The 16,042-nt window shown below is 47.4% G+C and overlaps 1 protein-coding gene across 7 annotated transcripts in view; it reads right to left on the bottom strand.

Annotated features, from left to right (window-relative positions):
• The window catches only part of Dyrk1a (dual specificity tyrosine phosphorylation regulated kinase 1A), a 118,210-nt gene extending 109,575 nt beyond the window's left edge, over positions 1–8,635 (bottom strand). For 4 of the 7 annotated variants that reach the window (XM_063270304.1, XM_039088027.2, XM_039088028.2 and 1 more), the window contains exon 1: positions 8,496–8,633. The gene's annotated coding sequence lies outside the window, so the exon portion shown is untranslated. Of the gene's footprint in view, positions 1–8,495 lie in introns of all 7 variants that reach the window. The other 3 variants (XM_039088026.2, XM_039088031.2, XM_039088032.2) reach the window with 2 other exon arrangements.
• Positions 8,636–16,042: the final 7,407 nt, after the last annotated feature.

Raw genomic sequence — 16,042 nt, 5'->3', positions numbered from 1 at the left:
TGTGCTCACTTTTCCTTCAATACACCTCTAAGTGGCCTTGCCTGCATCCAGCTTTCCTTGAACACATCTCTGAAAGCAGTCAGATTCCCTTCCCCTTTACAATCAACAGAGACCACCACTCACATCTCATACAGAAAATTTGTTTTCTCAACTGAGAAGGAAGACCCTGTAGACTCTTACAATTTATCAAAGCATTAAATTATTCAACAGAAAATTTCTGGTAAACCAGAAAATAATCAACTCCGTCTTTAACCAAGTATCTAACAAAGAATAATTACTCTGTCATTTAAAACATAGGCCCTAAACCAGGATGTGGTCCTTGCCTGTAGTTCCCAGCATTCAGGAGGCTGAGGCCAGGGAATATCAGTACACTGGGCTGGGATCCTAATGGGGGAGAGGGGAGTACAATTCAAGATTCAAATTCAGCCTTCAGTTGTAATTAAACAAAAGCAAATCCAAACAAAATGTCAAATATGTAAAACTTAAGATTTGGAAAAAACAGGGGTTGGGGATTTAGCTCAGTGGTAGAGCACTTGCCTAGCAAGCACAAGGCCCTGGGTTCAGTCCCCAGCTCCGGGAAAAAAAAAAAAAAAAAAAAAGATTTGGAAAAACACAAAGCCGGGAGTGGTGACACAGGCCTTTAATCCCAGCACTTGGAGGCAGAGGCAGGCAGATCTCTGATTTTGAAGCCAGCCTGGTCTTAGAATGAGTTCCAGGACAGCCAAGGCCAAAGGTTGTTACAGAGAAACCCTGCCTCAAAAATAAAAAATAAAAAAACTTAAATTAAATTAAAAAAAATGAAAATAAAGGAAAATGCACTCTTCAGACACTGATTGTAAACACATAAACTGGTGTTATATTTTAAAAGACAATTTGGCAATATAGATTCAAATGTGCCTGGTGCATAGTCTTCCTTATGAACAGGTAGCGCACAGCAAATGCTCAGAGCACAAGTTCATGTGCCAGTGTGCATAAGAGCAGCACTGTTAAAAGAGCTACATGTGAAAACAATTTTAATATCCTTCATGAGAACTAAATACACCAGAGAATGGGTATAAAATGAAATAGTTCCCAAGTATGGCGCAAAGTGGGCAGGCATGACGACACATGCCTACAGCAATACTTTAGGGGCTGAGGCCGGAGGATAAGGAGTTCAAGGTAGCCTGAACCACGTGAGATTCCATCAAGATACTGTTCCTCCAGAGGAATCCAGTTCAGTTCCCAGCTCCATCTCAGGTGTTCATAACTGCCCATAAGCTCTAGGGGATCAAACACACTCTTCTGGCACCCAAGGGCACTTACACAAATGTGACATACACTCATACAGACACACAAATAGTCTTTAATATTGTAAAGAAGGTGGCAGGTGGCACACATGTTAATCCTAATACCCCAAGGCAGAGGTGTGCAGATCTCAGTGAGTTCAAGGCCAGACTGGTCTACACGGCAAGTCCCAGGCCAGCCAGACATATACAGCTAGGCCTTTTCATAGAAACAACAAACAAAACAACTGAAAAAAAGAAAACACACACACACACACACACACACACACACACACACACACACACACGTCAGGTATGGTAGCTCAGTCCTATAACATCAGCACCTGAGAGAATGCAGGAGGATTGCTGTGAGTTTGAAGCCAGTGTGAGCTGCATAGTGAATTCCAGACTAGTGAAGACTACAGAGAGAGACAGTCACCAAAATAAATAAAATAAATAAATAAATAAATAAATAAATAAATAAATAAATAAAGCAAGCCAGGCCAGGTGACACAGGCCTGTAACCCCTGCTATTCCAGAGGCTGAAGCAGGCAAGTCTGAGCTCAAGGCCTGCCTGGAACACGGAGTGAAGCCAAGGCTAGTAACGAGACACTAGTAAGTCCTGGCCTCCAAGTAAAAGAAAGGATGGGACCATGTAGCACAGGGGTGCAGCGGTGGCCTACAGCAGGCAATACCCTTGGTTCAGGGTTCAGTCACACTCAAGCGCATGTACAATACACACATACATATACCATACACAGAGAGAGACACACAGATACACAGACACATGTGCAGAAAGACTAACCTGTCGGCTGGTGAGCATGGAGTTTAAGTGAAAAAGCTGTTATGTTTAGTTTATCTTTGACTCTTAAATGCATAGCTATTGCATGCACACACAGATATATGCAACTATAAACCTTAGAAACAAGACTAGGGATGCTGCCAAGTGTGCACAATACCCTGTCTCATTCCCCATCGGAGGGGCGTATCTAGCACGCTTCTACAGCACAGCACATAGTAAATGCAATGCAGGTCTAACTGTGCATGCGTGCACACAGACTCGTCTGGTAGGAAGCCTGTGAGTAGTTACCACCTATGGCCCAGGAGAATGGGGATGTGACACCATTCCATAGCAGTTCACCTTTTATATATCCCTTGTGGATCTTTAAAGACTAGAACTGCCTGTGTGATCAGAACTACATCAAATGTTTGCTATATTGCTAAGATAGAAACCCCCCATGCTGGAAAGATACTAGAGAAACAGGGATACTCTCTCTCTCTGTCTAGTACATAGAAGGACCTCCAAAAGTGTTGCCACACTCCAGCAACCAGAAGACGACAATCGTAACCACAGAGAAGCCTCTCCTAACCATACCCATGACAGTCCACCCCACCGAGTGAAGCTGTCAGACACCATGTCTCCTCAGGAAAAAGTTCATGTGACAGACTCTTCCCTCCATCTCAGCAGTCTCCTGTTAGTCCAGGTGCTGACCTCTGACTCCTAAGTGACACCCAGGTGAATGATAAAATAGCATCACCCTGATAATAGGAAAGGCTACTCCTCGGCCTGTTTCCACTTTAAATTAGAGGAGCTAACAGAGTGAGTTCCAACCAGTGAAAGCCGTAAGCAACCAGGTAAAAAGTAAAGTCGTAATACTGGGACACAAGCTTTGTGTCCATCTAATCATGCCAAGGTTCACCATCCATCCACCACCCCAGTGCCACCCACCAGAGTCCTGCAACCAAACAGACCTTATAAACACCTCAATTCTTACCTTTAAATGTTTCTCTGACTAACATGGACTATTTTTCTGTGGGGCTAAAAGGAAATTAATCATAGCAAGCCTTCCCTAGGAATGAACTCCCTGTGTGAAGAGAGTGCGCTGTGTCTGACAGGGACCCTGTAATTGTGGGTGCACCATAAACCCTTGCCTCTATTCCAACTACAAAGAACACGCCAGGAGTTGGGAGAGCACCAGTCAGAGCAGCCCGTTCAAGTACAGTTCAGACACCCAGTTTCTCTGCACTCCTCCTCTGGTAAGGCAGGATAAATCAAGTCCCTCAGAGCTTTTCACACATGACTGTGCTGTATCAGGATGACCTGGAGTCCAAAGCTCATTCCAGAAGTCATCCCAAAACTATACAAAAATGTCTGTCCTTGGGAATCCCAAAACCTGACAAGTTCTCCAGAAGAGAGCAGGTCAGTCTGCCCCGGTCCCATGAGATCTACTAACTGCTAAAAAGAAGGCTGGGTCCCCCAGCCATGACTCCAGGAGGAGGCGTCATGTAATGACTATCTCCTAGGTCACTGTGCTACCGTCCTCCCAGCACTGGACACTGAGAGAGGGCCAAGACCCAAGTGTCACTCTACCATCAGTGTAAGCCTAGGACTACCTGCTGTGGTCACGAGCAGGACCAGACTACTAAGGTTAAATCCAAAAGGTCACATTCTACTATTTACATGATATACTACAACTATAAAAATTTGTTTCTGTCAGAAAACAGTATATTATTAGCCCCCAAATATCTTCACTACAAAAGAATTTTAAAAAAGTACTAGTTCATTCTTCTCACCAGACTACAGATATAGATACACTACAGATCCAACAATGTGCCTGAGCGTTCTGAGTTTGCAAGCTATAGCACAAAAGCTTAATGACCAATAACTGAACAGTGACTGTTCAATAAACAGCCTTATTTCCAGGTATTTCTTCCAAAATATTTAGAAGTGAACAAGCAATATTTAAATTTCCTTCATTCTGTCTATAAAAGCAAATTCTCAGCCAAAAAAAAGCCACCTCCCAAAAACCACAAATCCCAGCCTCCTGTGCAGCTAAGTATGGCCACATGACTAAATCTGAGTAACAGTGCATGGGGGAAAGACCGTGCTGTCTAATGGACAGTGTAGTGGAGAGGAGGAGACAGACATTAAAGGAGTGAGTGCATATAAATCAGCCATGACTCATTCTACAGCTATCAGCAATAAAGGCTGTGAAAAGAAAGGACAAGTCTTCCTTGCCTCCTGCGTGTAAAGTCAGACTTAACTTTCAGCACAGCTAAGGGGGTGTGGGATAGGGTGGGGACAGTAAAGGCATCCTGGGGCAGTGATGCAGAGAGAGAAAGAAAGAGTGAGTATGTCTGAAAAAGATCTGAGAAGGAGACAGGGAAGCAGAAGAGAAGTATGCATGAGGCCATCTGCACAAGAACATGACAGCTGCCCACTTCCTGTCACAGGGGAGGACACCATGCTAAGACGTGGGTCCTGACCTGGAGCCTCAAGTACTCCTCTGAACCAGGTATCATCAAGCTCTGGGAGAGATGCCAGGGTCAGCAGCCTACCCAGACACACCCAAGACACAGCCTTAGCCATAGATCCCATTAAATATTTCTGAACAGAAATCAAGATTGCTGACACTGTTTTGGTTTTTAAAGTTTAAAAAGAGAAACAGAGAAGGAACAAAAGAAAAAGTTAGAGGTTGTCTGACTATGAAGATGTGGTCTTTAGTTGATGCCTTCTAAAAGCTGGTTTCATACCATGTCAAACCTTCACAGCAGGCTCCCACAAAGCAAAGCATCTCAACTATGAGATTTCAACTTTGTATAGTAAAATAACTTGAGACATGACTTTTACATGACTACTGTATATTACACACACACACACACACACACACACACACACACACACACACGTATCCCTTAGTCAAAAAGTATTCCTTGTGAAAATTTAGCTGATTGACAATAACAACATACATAAAAGTCATCCTTGAGAAAAGTACCCTCTATTCAGAACTAGCTGCCAAGAACCCAACGTGGCCCCTTGTCAGCACGAGTTTGCATTGGTAGAAACACAGCAGTTTAGATGTCCAACGTACGTTTTCATCCTCAACCAAGAAATGTAACTCGTTATAGAATTCTCAAAGGAGAATTCAGAGCCAAAATATAACTTTAAAAAGCATAGCAAGTCATTTTGTTTTTATATACCAAAATGAAACTAAAATTTAAAAACTAACACTTGCCTGCACTATCTAATATGAACCTTTATTTTAGTTATGTAAAACCTGCATTCAATTCTCACATACCCAACAAGAGACTTTACACTCCAGCTTAACATTATGAAGTTGACATGAGGCATAAGTTCAAAAGATTCCTTCATTTAGGGACAACTTTAGGTAACAAAATAATAATTTTTTCCAAGTAGTTAAATACCAATTTTAACCCCCATATTTTGTAATTCCAACCTGTGCGAGCATTAGGTTATGAATTACCACAGACTGTCTTGCCATCAAACATGGCAGTGGATAGGATAGGATAGGATAGGATAGGATAGGATAGGACAGGATAGCACAGGGTCCCAGCCTTCAGAAGGTACACCACTCCATACACACCACTCCATACACACCACTCCATACACACCACTCCATACACTAACTACTACTCTGGTCCTATGGCTGACAGGTAAACTGTGAAACCACAAGTGACCCTGACTGTTATGTCCAAGCAAGAGATCCGTTGCTAAGATGAAAGCAGGCAAGTACAAGTGGAGAAGGCCACCAAAGCACTCACCACAAGGCAGAGTATCTGGGCCAAGTTACTGTCTAGAAATGCCACAGGATTATTCACACTAATATCTGCAAGTGCAGAGCCAAGTTCTTGACAGACTCTAGAAACTCATGGTGTTTGCTGGGTTTGAGGGCTAAGCTCCTTCTTGAGGGGTAGAAAAGAAGTTGCTGGGAAGAGGGCAGGGGCTGGCAGGTGTGAACAAGAAGCAAATGACAAATTAACATACACATCACAAGTAGCAAGAGATTCACAAATTAAGCACTCCCTCTATGAGTCTTATTATGCATAATGTCCTGCAGTACAAAATAGTTCTTGGTCATCCAAAATTCTACACAGAAATTTCTTTCTGGAACAGACATTTGCCAACCACACACTCCTTAACATCTCTGTGCTATTAAACATGGTGTAAAGTAATACCCAAAGTAAACACACACAGTGCTGTTTTCCTTGACAGTTACATAACACCCATGACAAAGTTCATGCCATGTCTCTAACAAGGAATCTTAGCTTTACCCTCAGTCACTGCACTGCACAAACTTACACGCTCACCACTGTCACTCCCATCTGTGAGTCACAAGCACCAAGAAAACTCAGTGACAGAACACAACTCTCAAGGGGTTTCTCTAGCCAAGGGTCTTTCTGACTATCATGTTCTCTTGAATGTTATTTTTTTTAACCATAGCACATAGCAATGGATGAGGTTAAATTTTTAACAGATCACACACCAGTGTCTTCAAGAAGCTCCACTGGATCCTTCAGTCGATTTCCTATCCTTACAAATAATTATCATCACTTCAGTTCTATTCCTTCAAAGACAACAATTTCTTCAACATCCACAAGGCATACAAAATATGTGTCCTTGTCCCACAGACACAGGGGCAACCCTTCTAGAATTTCTGAGCTTATGCCTCTCTGAGGTTAAATAGGAACTTTCTGTGGCCATTTTTACAAGAACTTGGTGTAGATGCTGACAGAGGTCTTAAGTCTAACTGTTTGAACAGTACCACAGACACCACCATCAGGCCAGGGCAGAGGCTCCGAACGAAGGGCAGGGTTCTTCTATAAGACATGTACTCTGAAAATCCACATAACCAAATAAACCTTAACCATTATTCCTCTGAAACCTTGACAAGTAAAATTTGAGCTCCTGTCTCCATTTACAGTCTATCTAAATATGTAATTCTTTAAGACAATTATAAAGAAATTTAACAAAAAGTAAGGTAATTCCACTGCATTATTAACATCAGTACCTAATAGTTATTCTTAATATGCAAAGTACAAAGTATCAAGAGAAATGTAAGTCTTTAAAGACAAAAAATAACTTCACACCAAACTTTATGACTTACCAATATGCAAAAAGAACTCTATACTATAACAGTTCAACGCAAAGAACAAAATGCACCAATGGTTTCAATTATTCCATTCAAAAGCAGACTAGTTTGCTTGGGGTGGGGGGGGGTGGGGGGCGTTGTGTGTGACAAGTTTCATTACAAGGGCTCATCTAAACTGTACTTCTGCAAACCCTAAATTAACTCCACCAAAACCTGTACCCAAACAGTCTCTAGGTTATAGCCCTGAGTCATCACACAGTACTTAATAATAAGTTAGGGGGTGATGATCAGAAACTGAGGCTAACAACTGACATAGGCCTCCTGGAGTCCTGGCTGTATGACCTTGGACTAGTCACTGCCCACCTCTAGGCTCAGTCTACTCATCTGTAAAATGGGTAACATTTCCTACTGGAAGGTTATATGAGGGAATATATAAAACTGTAGTTTAAAAGGCCTGGCACTAATCCACGAGTGTGAAAACAGTTACAAGGTATATTTTCTGGGGATTTGGCAGAACTCAAGAAGCAGATGATGCTGCACCTCGACGACAGGAGTCACATAATCTAGGGCTAGGCAAAGACAAGTCATTGGAGTCACTGACTCACGAATTTTGCCATTTTTAACTATTTCGGGGTAGGGAGGGGCCTCTAGCTAACTGCTGATATTCAGCAGCTCTGGGGCCTCTGGAGCCTGAGTGGGTCTGCGCCTATAAATAGATGTTGAAGTTTTGTAGCGATACACAGGTCTCCATTCTAATTCCTGTCTTCTCCCGCTGCTAAGCAGGTCACCCCGGCCCCTCCGAGGGTGCCCTGGGTCGCCCGTGCTGGCCGCCCGACTTCCAAGCACACCGGATCCCCAGGCCCGGGCGCGGGCCCACTGGGCCTCACAGACAGCAGGCTGCCGACCTTCGCCGGCTGGGCCCAGCCGGGCCCTGCGTCCTCGACTCCCAGCCGCCAGCCCCATTTTCTGAACCCGTGCATTGTCCTTGCCCAGAACCCCAGCGCTCCGCACGCCGGTGGGGACCGAGAGGAGGGACGAGGGAGGAGCTGGGGGCAGAGGATGAGGAGGAAGAGGAGGAGGAGGAGAAGGAGGACAGCCTCCTCCCCTGCGCCCGGGCGGCCAGTGGAGGTCTGGCGCCGGCCCGGCCCGAGGCAGCGGGTCCCACCCGCCTCAACTTTCCTCGGGGACGCGGCCTTCCTCCCCGGGCCCCGGGCCGCCCGCCCGCCCGCTCCTAAGATGGCAGGTCCCTCCCTCCCTCCGCTAGAGGCCTGGCGAGCCGGGCTCGCAGGCCCCGGGAAGCCGCGCGCAGGGCCGCGCCGCGCCGGGCGGGGCGGACACTCACCGGGACGATGGCGGGGCGCTCGCGCCGCTCCCTCCGGTGAGTCTCAGCCTCGAGCTCCCGCGCCGCGCTCCCGCCGCGGCCTCCGCAGCCAGCGCCGCCCCGGCCGCCTCTCTCCGCCCCCGGCGTCCCGGCTCCGCGCCGCAGCCGCGCTGGCTCAGGGTCCGTCGGGCTGGCGGGGCCGGCGGCGCTCGCGGCCGGGGAGGCGACAGCCCCTCCCCGGCAAATACCGCAGTCCCCGGGCCCCCGAGTGCCGGCGGCGGGGCCCGGCCCGGCCCGGTGCGGAGGGCGGCGTCGGCGGCGAGGCCGGGCGCCGAGCGGCGGCCGCTGCCGGCCGCTTCTTCCCGACGAGGATTTTGTAAATCTCACAAAATGGCGCGCGCTCCGAAGCTGCGCAGCGAGCAGCGCCGGGGCCCGAGCGGCGGCGGCGGCGGCGGCGGCGGCGGCTCCGCCAGGAGAGCCCGGACCGCCCGCCCCCGATCCCGCACAGACACTCGCGCACACTCACCGCGCGCACACTCGCCCTCGCACACGCTCCCTCACACTCACACCGGTCCCGCCCGCTCGCCGGCGGCGGCGGCGGCGGCGGCAGCGGCAGCGGCACCAACAGCAGCAGCAGGAACAGCAGCACAAGCGGCGGCGGCGGTGGCGCCCGCACCCCCGCTCGGGGAGTCCGCTCTCTCAGCCCGACCTGGGCCGCGATCGGCAGCAGCGACGGCAGCAGTCTCCCCGGATCCCCCCGCCGCGGTTGCCGCCGCCACCCCCGCCTCACTCCAATGGGGCTTTTTATTATTATTCGGGCGGGAAGCGAAAGGGTTTAAAAAAAAACCAACCAACAAAATGGCGACGGACCGACCCGGTCGCTATAGCAACTGTCAATCAAAACGCAAAACCCCGGCTGACGTGCTGACGTCCTCCGCCCGCCCCCCGGCCCCAAGCCGGCGGGCGGGGCCTGTTGCTCGGGTAACAGCAGATTCCGTTCCCTCCTTCCCCTCTCCTCCGTCCCCCAGCCAACCACCCAACCCCCCTCAGGTCACGTGAAGGATAAATTCGGAGCTCCGGCCCGCTACGAGTGTCAGAGGAGGGCGCGTGATTCGCTCGGGGGAGGGGAGAGGAGGGAAGGGAAGGGACGGGGGCGAGGCGGTGGCCTGCCGGTGCGCGAGCGAGCGCTTGCCGCCCCGCGGCCGCCTCGCCCCGCCCCCGCGCTCGCTCCCACGCCGACTGCGGCCGGGCCAGCGCGCGCCCCCGCAGCGCGCTCCCGCGCCGCGAGCCCGCAGCCCCGCCCGCGCGGCAGGGCAGGTTAGGGGAGCGGAGGGCAGGCCGCCCAACCTGCAGCCGGGTGAGGCCGCCGTCGAAAGCCCCTCGCCCGACCGGGCCCGCGCAGGCGACGACGATCGCCGGCATCCGGCTCACCTCCGGAATTCCGGCCGCGGCTGCAGGCGCGCGGCCGCCCCTTGCTCGGACCGTGCCCGCGCGCGGGTCGCGCAAAAACTTTCCAGGCTGGGCACGCTCCCGGGCGCCGGTTCCCCGGCTTCTCCATCGGAATGCCCTGCCAGGACCAACCCAGGGCTTGGGGGGGGTGGGGATTTTTGGTCTTGGGTTTTTTTTTGTTTTGTTTTGTTTTGTTTTTTTATTCTTGCCTGTCATAAGTCACCTCGGTTTCCCGATTCTTAATTTGCCCACTTGGCCCTAACAGTCGAATCTTTACTGGAATTCTGCCTTTCGTTTTTCTTTTATTCTACTGTCTTCCGCCTGGCTAAATACCTCCTGGTGTGCTCTCTCAGGCCATTGACATTGAAGTCGGCTGTGCTGGCTACTTTGTAATTAGTAGACAGCCACTGGCTAAAATTGTATTTTGTACCTATTCTAAAATAATGGCGTTAGCTAGTAGCTTAAAAGCGTATACATAAAGATATTTTCCTGTGTATGTATATACACTGTTGCACGCCAAATGTAACAGGATTAATTTCTACACTTGATTTTTGACATATTGGTGTTGAGGTTTTGCTTAAGCTCTTTGTAACAGATGCAGTCTTATAAACAAATGTAAAAACACCAGTAAATACCGGTCTCCCTGAAGTGTGACTCTAGGAAACATTTGCCTTCAGTGATTTCCCTCAAGCCTCCTATAGTTAGTACAGTATTGATACACTAAAGCAGCTATTCAACTTAACACAGGCAGAAAAAGAAAAAAAAAAAAGACCAAAACTAAAGCAAATTAGGACAGGGAAAGGAAAATAACCTGCTTAGACTGCCCTGAATATCAAAAATTTGCAGCATCTGACAAACATATTTTTGGCTGCCCTGTTGATATAATTAAAGCCCACAAACAACATAATTAATCTGAAAACTCAAGTAGCCAAGAGTGTCCAATGAGTTCACAGGAGTTAGTACCTGGTCATTCCCAAACACAAGCTTCCTCCAGTTCCTCCTGCCTCACCTCCAGGCTCTCACCCTATTGACCAGACTTCCTTTTCGAACACAACGCTAAAAACTAAAATCCCCATCAAATGTTTAAAGCTGGTAAAGGAGGAAATCTGTTTAACCTATGGGTAACACTGGCTGACTATGATGGTGTCTCAAGAAATAGGTCAAGCTAGAAGGCACTCAGTGTGAGGCAAAATCTCAAGGCTGTACATGCTCAGGATTAGGAAGTGTTGGTCCCAATATCTAGGAGATGTACCCTCTCCCAAACCCATACTATGGCAACCTTACCTGACACCAGGTAAGTTTTCATGTTTTGGGACAGGAATGCTATCAAGTATTTGATACGGATGTCACCTATAAAGTGGCCTGCACATCATGGCTGGTGACAATCAAGGGACACAGCAGCCTCTGGAAGAAGCACCAGTCTAGTGTTAACCAGGTGGCAGAAATTAAAGCTTTGATTTTAGGTGAGAATCCCATCCGTGAAAAAGCAAGGACAGTCCTCCCAGTTTTCAGTCACTGCCAAGCAGCTCATTCTAGGACACCCAGACCTCACAGAAAATGGTCCAGCCCATTCTACAGAGAGAAGATAGGTGACTAGTGACACCCTGGCATGACACAACCAGTGAGCGGTGGGGATGGGATTCAAATCCAAGAGTATTTGCAACCGGTGTTCGCACCACACCAAAGCGTTTTTTGGAGAGTAAGTCTTCACAGAAGCCATCAAGTCAAAAAAAAAAAAAAAATGAGGTCTTTGGGCTGGACCCAGATTCTCAATGACCAATGTCCTTCTAACAAACTAGACTAGAGACACAACAAACCACTGGCAAGGGATGGAAAAACCAAGGAGCAAGGAAAATTGGAGGCAACTGAACCCTGGCCAAGAACAGATGCATCCCTGATGTCCGGTCTGCACCTCATTTGTGATAGAGACCCCGTTGGAGTGCCAACAAGGTTTCTCCTGGCTCCCCCACATCCAGTTAGTAATCATCTTGGTGATGCACTATTTTAAATCCATTAGGTTGAGTAGATGGAATCCTGCTGGGAGTTAAACCAACTATTCCAAGGACAAATGAATTAATGTTCTCTTCCCACCTCTGCCCCTCAGGCAAGGCAAGAAGTAAAACAATTCGGAATTCAGTCCTGGACAGTGCCAGGCCTGCAATCCGACCCCCTCTCCCTCTATGCCCACAGACTAGAGCTGACAGAGTAACTTCAGGTACTTGACTGCATATTGTTCAGATTTTAAAAGCAATCATGGATATAAAATACTAAAACAAAAGAAGATGAAGGCCTTATAAAAACTGAAGTTGATGATAGGATGTGAATGAAGAAACTAACAGTTCTCTGCATCTGAGGTCCAAAAACAAAAAAAAAATAAAATAAAATAACTAGAAAATGTATGGTCATTTAAACAATGTAACAATGTGAAAGAGTAATAATGGTGTAAACAAAAAGATTCAGAGTTTGTTGCCAGAGCTGCTGGATCAAAACCTGGACTCTTAAAACCTAACACATTAAGGAAACAAATAGTAGTGAGAACCTGGAGATTTATTAAACTTAGCTACACCAGGAAGAGGGGCAGGAGGCCCAGTGGATAGAGGTCAAGAAGTAAGCTCTGTTAAGCAGTCCCTGCTAAGTACTCTCCCACCCATCATAAACAAACTCTGAGCTCCTCTCTTGTGCGAGGTGGTCTAAGAAGTTGTCAGACGGTATGAAATCTCTTCCTCTGCCAAGTTCCTCTTCTGACTGGCACTGAGACCTGTTCCTTCTCCCAGCCTGCAACTCCTGGGGAAATTCCAATTCCTTGGGGTGCATTGTCTGATATCCAGTGGGGAAATTGCACTTCCTCCTGCCGGGAAGCTTATAAGATTGCCCAGAAAAGTCCTCATATAGCCTTCGTGGTAGCATATATTCTTCCAGGGTTTCCTAGGGAAATGCGGGTGGGTGTTCACTCTATATGCACACAGAGTGTCCTTCTTTATTACCCGTAAAAATAATGCTCTTTTTTCAAACCTCCCTGAGGACCTATGGGCAGGTAAGGATTGCTGGGGGAGAGACATTCTCCTCAGTGGCATAATCATTGGTAAATTACCCATGCTCCTCCAGTAAATAATCCCTCACCCATGCTCCTACAGGCAAATTCAGTCAAATTCACTGGGTGCCCCCAAATGTGATTATTGGAAACCTACGCTCCCTGTATATCTGGTGTACACTCCAGAAGGCAGGAAGACAGGCACCTTTATATTGACTTCTTTGCTGATAAAAAGAAGAATGAAAGAAAGAGATGAAATACGTGTTGTTAGACCACATCATGGATACCAACACCTTGCACTCAGCAAGCCAGCCAATTTCTCTGTGGCTGCCTTCCTCCACTCCCAGCATATCACAAAGCAAGTCCTCCCCGACTTCCTCCCTGCTTCCTTCAGCCATGGTCCTGAACAAAGTGCTGGGCCAGCACTTTAAACTGCTTTATGCCAAGATATAGTTCAAACAGTTCCCTTGTCTTGAAAGCAATACTCATTTCCTTCTCATCCTGTTGGTGTGTTTGTCAGGATTACTTCATAAACTATCATTAACAATTTCTTTTCCTGGGACTTTAAGAAAAATAAATAAATTTTATTATAATAAAATAATAAATAGAAAATATGAAATTTCAACAAGAAGAGAACATAAGGGGTTGGGGATTTGGCTTAGTGGTAGAGCGCTTGCCTAGGAAGCGCAAGGCCCTGGGTTCGGTCCCCAGCTCCGAAAAAAAGAAAAAAAAAAAAAAAAAAAGAGAACATAAGTCAACTAGGAGAAAAGTGAGAGCAGGTGCCTGAAAGCTGTCCTCAGACCTCTGCGTGACACTGCACACACCCATGTGCATAGACAGGTACATACACACACTCATACACACACATAGAGGAAGTCAGGACAGAAACTCAAACAGGGTCTACTGGCTTGCTTCTCAAGACTTGCTCAGCCTGCTTTCTTAGAGAACCCAGAACCAGGAGCCGGGTGGATGGCCCCACCCACAGTGGGCTGTGCCCCCCCCCCATACACACACACCATTAACACTAATTAAGAAAATTCCCTATAGGATTGCCTACAGCCTGATCATAGAGAGGAATTTTCTTAATTGAGGTTGCTTCCTCTCTGGTGCTTCCAACTTGTGTCAAATTGATACAAAACTCCACAACACAAACGACCCCTTATTGACTTGACCCACACACATCACTCACCATGAAGCCACAAGTCTCCCCTTCTCACCCTTTCCCAAGATCTCACGTTGAAAGTATACATAACTCTAAAAGTCCCACAGTCTTACAAATTCTAGCACATCAAAGTCCAATCTCTTTAATAAATCCAAAATCTCTTAAAAGTTCCGTCTTCCAGCCATGGGCTCCTATAAAAATTAAAATGAAGTTAAATACTTTCTCCCTTCAAGAAGGAAGAACAAGGGCACATTCACATCTGAACAAAGCAAAAACTCTAATTAGTGTAAACAACTAAAAGTCCAATTATCTGGGATCCATTCCCGGTCTTCTGGGCTCCTACAAAGGGTCGGGTCCCTTCTCCAGCTCTGCCCTCTGCAGCACTCAGCTCGTATCTTAGGTTCAGGCTGGCTCCGCTCCACCGCTGCTCTTGGTGGTCATTCCACGGTAATCGCATCTCCAAGATTTCTGGGGTCCCTTGCTACAAAAAAAAAAAAAAAAAAAAAAAAAAAAAAAAAAAAAAACCTGGGCTACGTTTTCACCAATAACCTTTCCTGGGCTCTCTTCAGGGACTGCAGCCCAGCTACACCGTGCCAAGCTCCAGCTTCATGCCTTCAAAACCAAGACCACATGGGTGACAACAGTGCCACATTCAGCTGCCAGCACAAGGTACATCGGTCATCTCTGGAAGACAGCTCCCGTGTGCCAACTGAGGAAATACCTCAGTGATACTGCTCTCTTCTTTTTTTTTTTTTTTTCCGGAGCTGGGGACCGAATCCAGGGCCTTGCGTTTACTAGGCAAGCGCTCTACTGCTGAGCTAAATCCCCAACCCTCCCTGGTCGCTTCTTAATCACAGCTGATTCTTCAACCCCAGCTGACCAACATCCACTGTCCCAGGAACTCCACTGTCTGGCTATTCACAGCTGAGTCCTCAGCCCCAGCTGATCAGACATTACAGATTCTTCACACAGATGGTCCAGAGGAGTCTTTGCTTCCTTCTGAACCTGCCAAACCCAGGCCTCCATCTTCTGCACTGCTCTCAACATTCTTATCCTCCAAGCTCCCACAGAACAGCTCACTGAGCTCTCAACGCTCAATGGCTCTTTTAGCCAAATTTCCAAAGTCTATCCACAGTCCTCCCCAAAACACAGTCAGATCTATCACAGCAGCCCCCCGCCATGCTGGTATCAACTTGCCTTAGGGTTTCTATCACTGCAATGAAACACCATAATCCAAGGAAAGTAGGGAAGAGAGGGTTCATTTGGCTTACACTTTCATATCACTGTTAATCTTCAAAGGAAGTCAGGACAGGAACTCAAGGCCGTGGAGGGTGCTGCTTACTGGTTTGCTCTTCATGACTTGCTCAGCCTGCTTTATTGTAGATCCTAGGACCACCAGCCCAGGATGACACCACCCACAGTAGGCTGGGACCTCCCCACCAATCACTAATTAAGAAAATGCTCTACAGGTCTGCCTACAGACAAGTATTATGCTAGTCTTATGGAGGCATTCTCTCCATCAAGGTTCCCTCCTCTCAGATGACTTTAGCTTGTATCAAGTTGACATAAAGCCACCCAGCACAGTACCCAAGCAATAATTTCTCCAAGTCAGCAGAACAAAGAGGAATGCCCCCGATGAGGCTGATGAAGAATTAACAATTTTTTTAAAGATTTATTCATTTATTATATATAAGTACACTGTAGCTGTCTTCAGACACACCAGAAGAGGGCATCGGATCTCTTTACAGATGGTTGTGAGCCACCATGTGGTTGCTGGGAATTGATCTCAGGACCTCTGGAAGAGTAGTCGGGTGCTCTTAACCGCTGAGCCATCTCTCCAGCCTCCAGAATTAACAATTTGTTGCATGGAATTCATAGTTAGGTAGGAGGCTCCAGACTGCAAACCCTTGTCAGCCTCCAAAGGCT

The sequence above is a fragment of the Rattus norvegicus genome, chromosome 11, assembly GCF_036323735.1.
Source record: "Rattus norvegicus strain BN/NHsdMcwi chromosome 11, GRCr8, whole genome shotgun sequence".
Lineage (NCBI taxonomy): Eukaryota > Metazoa > Chordata > Mammalia > Rodentia > Muridae > Rattus > Rattus norvegicus.
The sequence above is the reverse complement of the archived record's forward strand: the minus strand, read 5'-3'. Positions and strand labels throughout refer to the sequence as shown.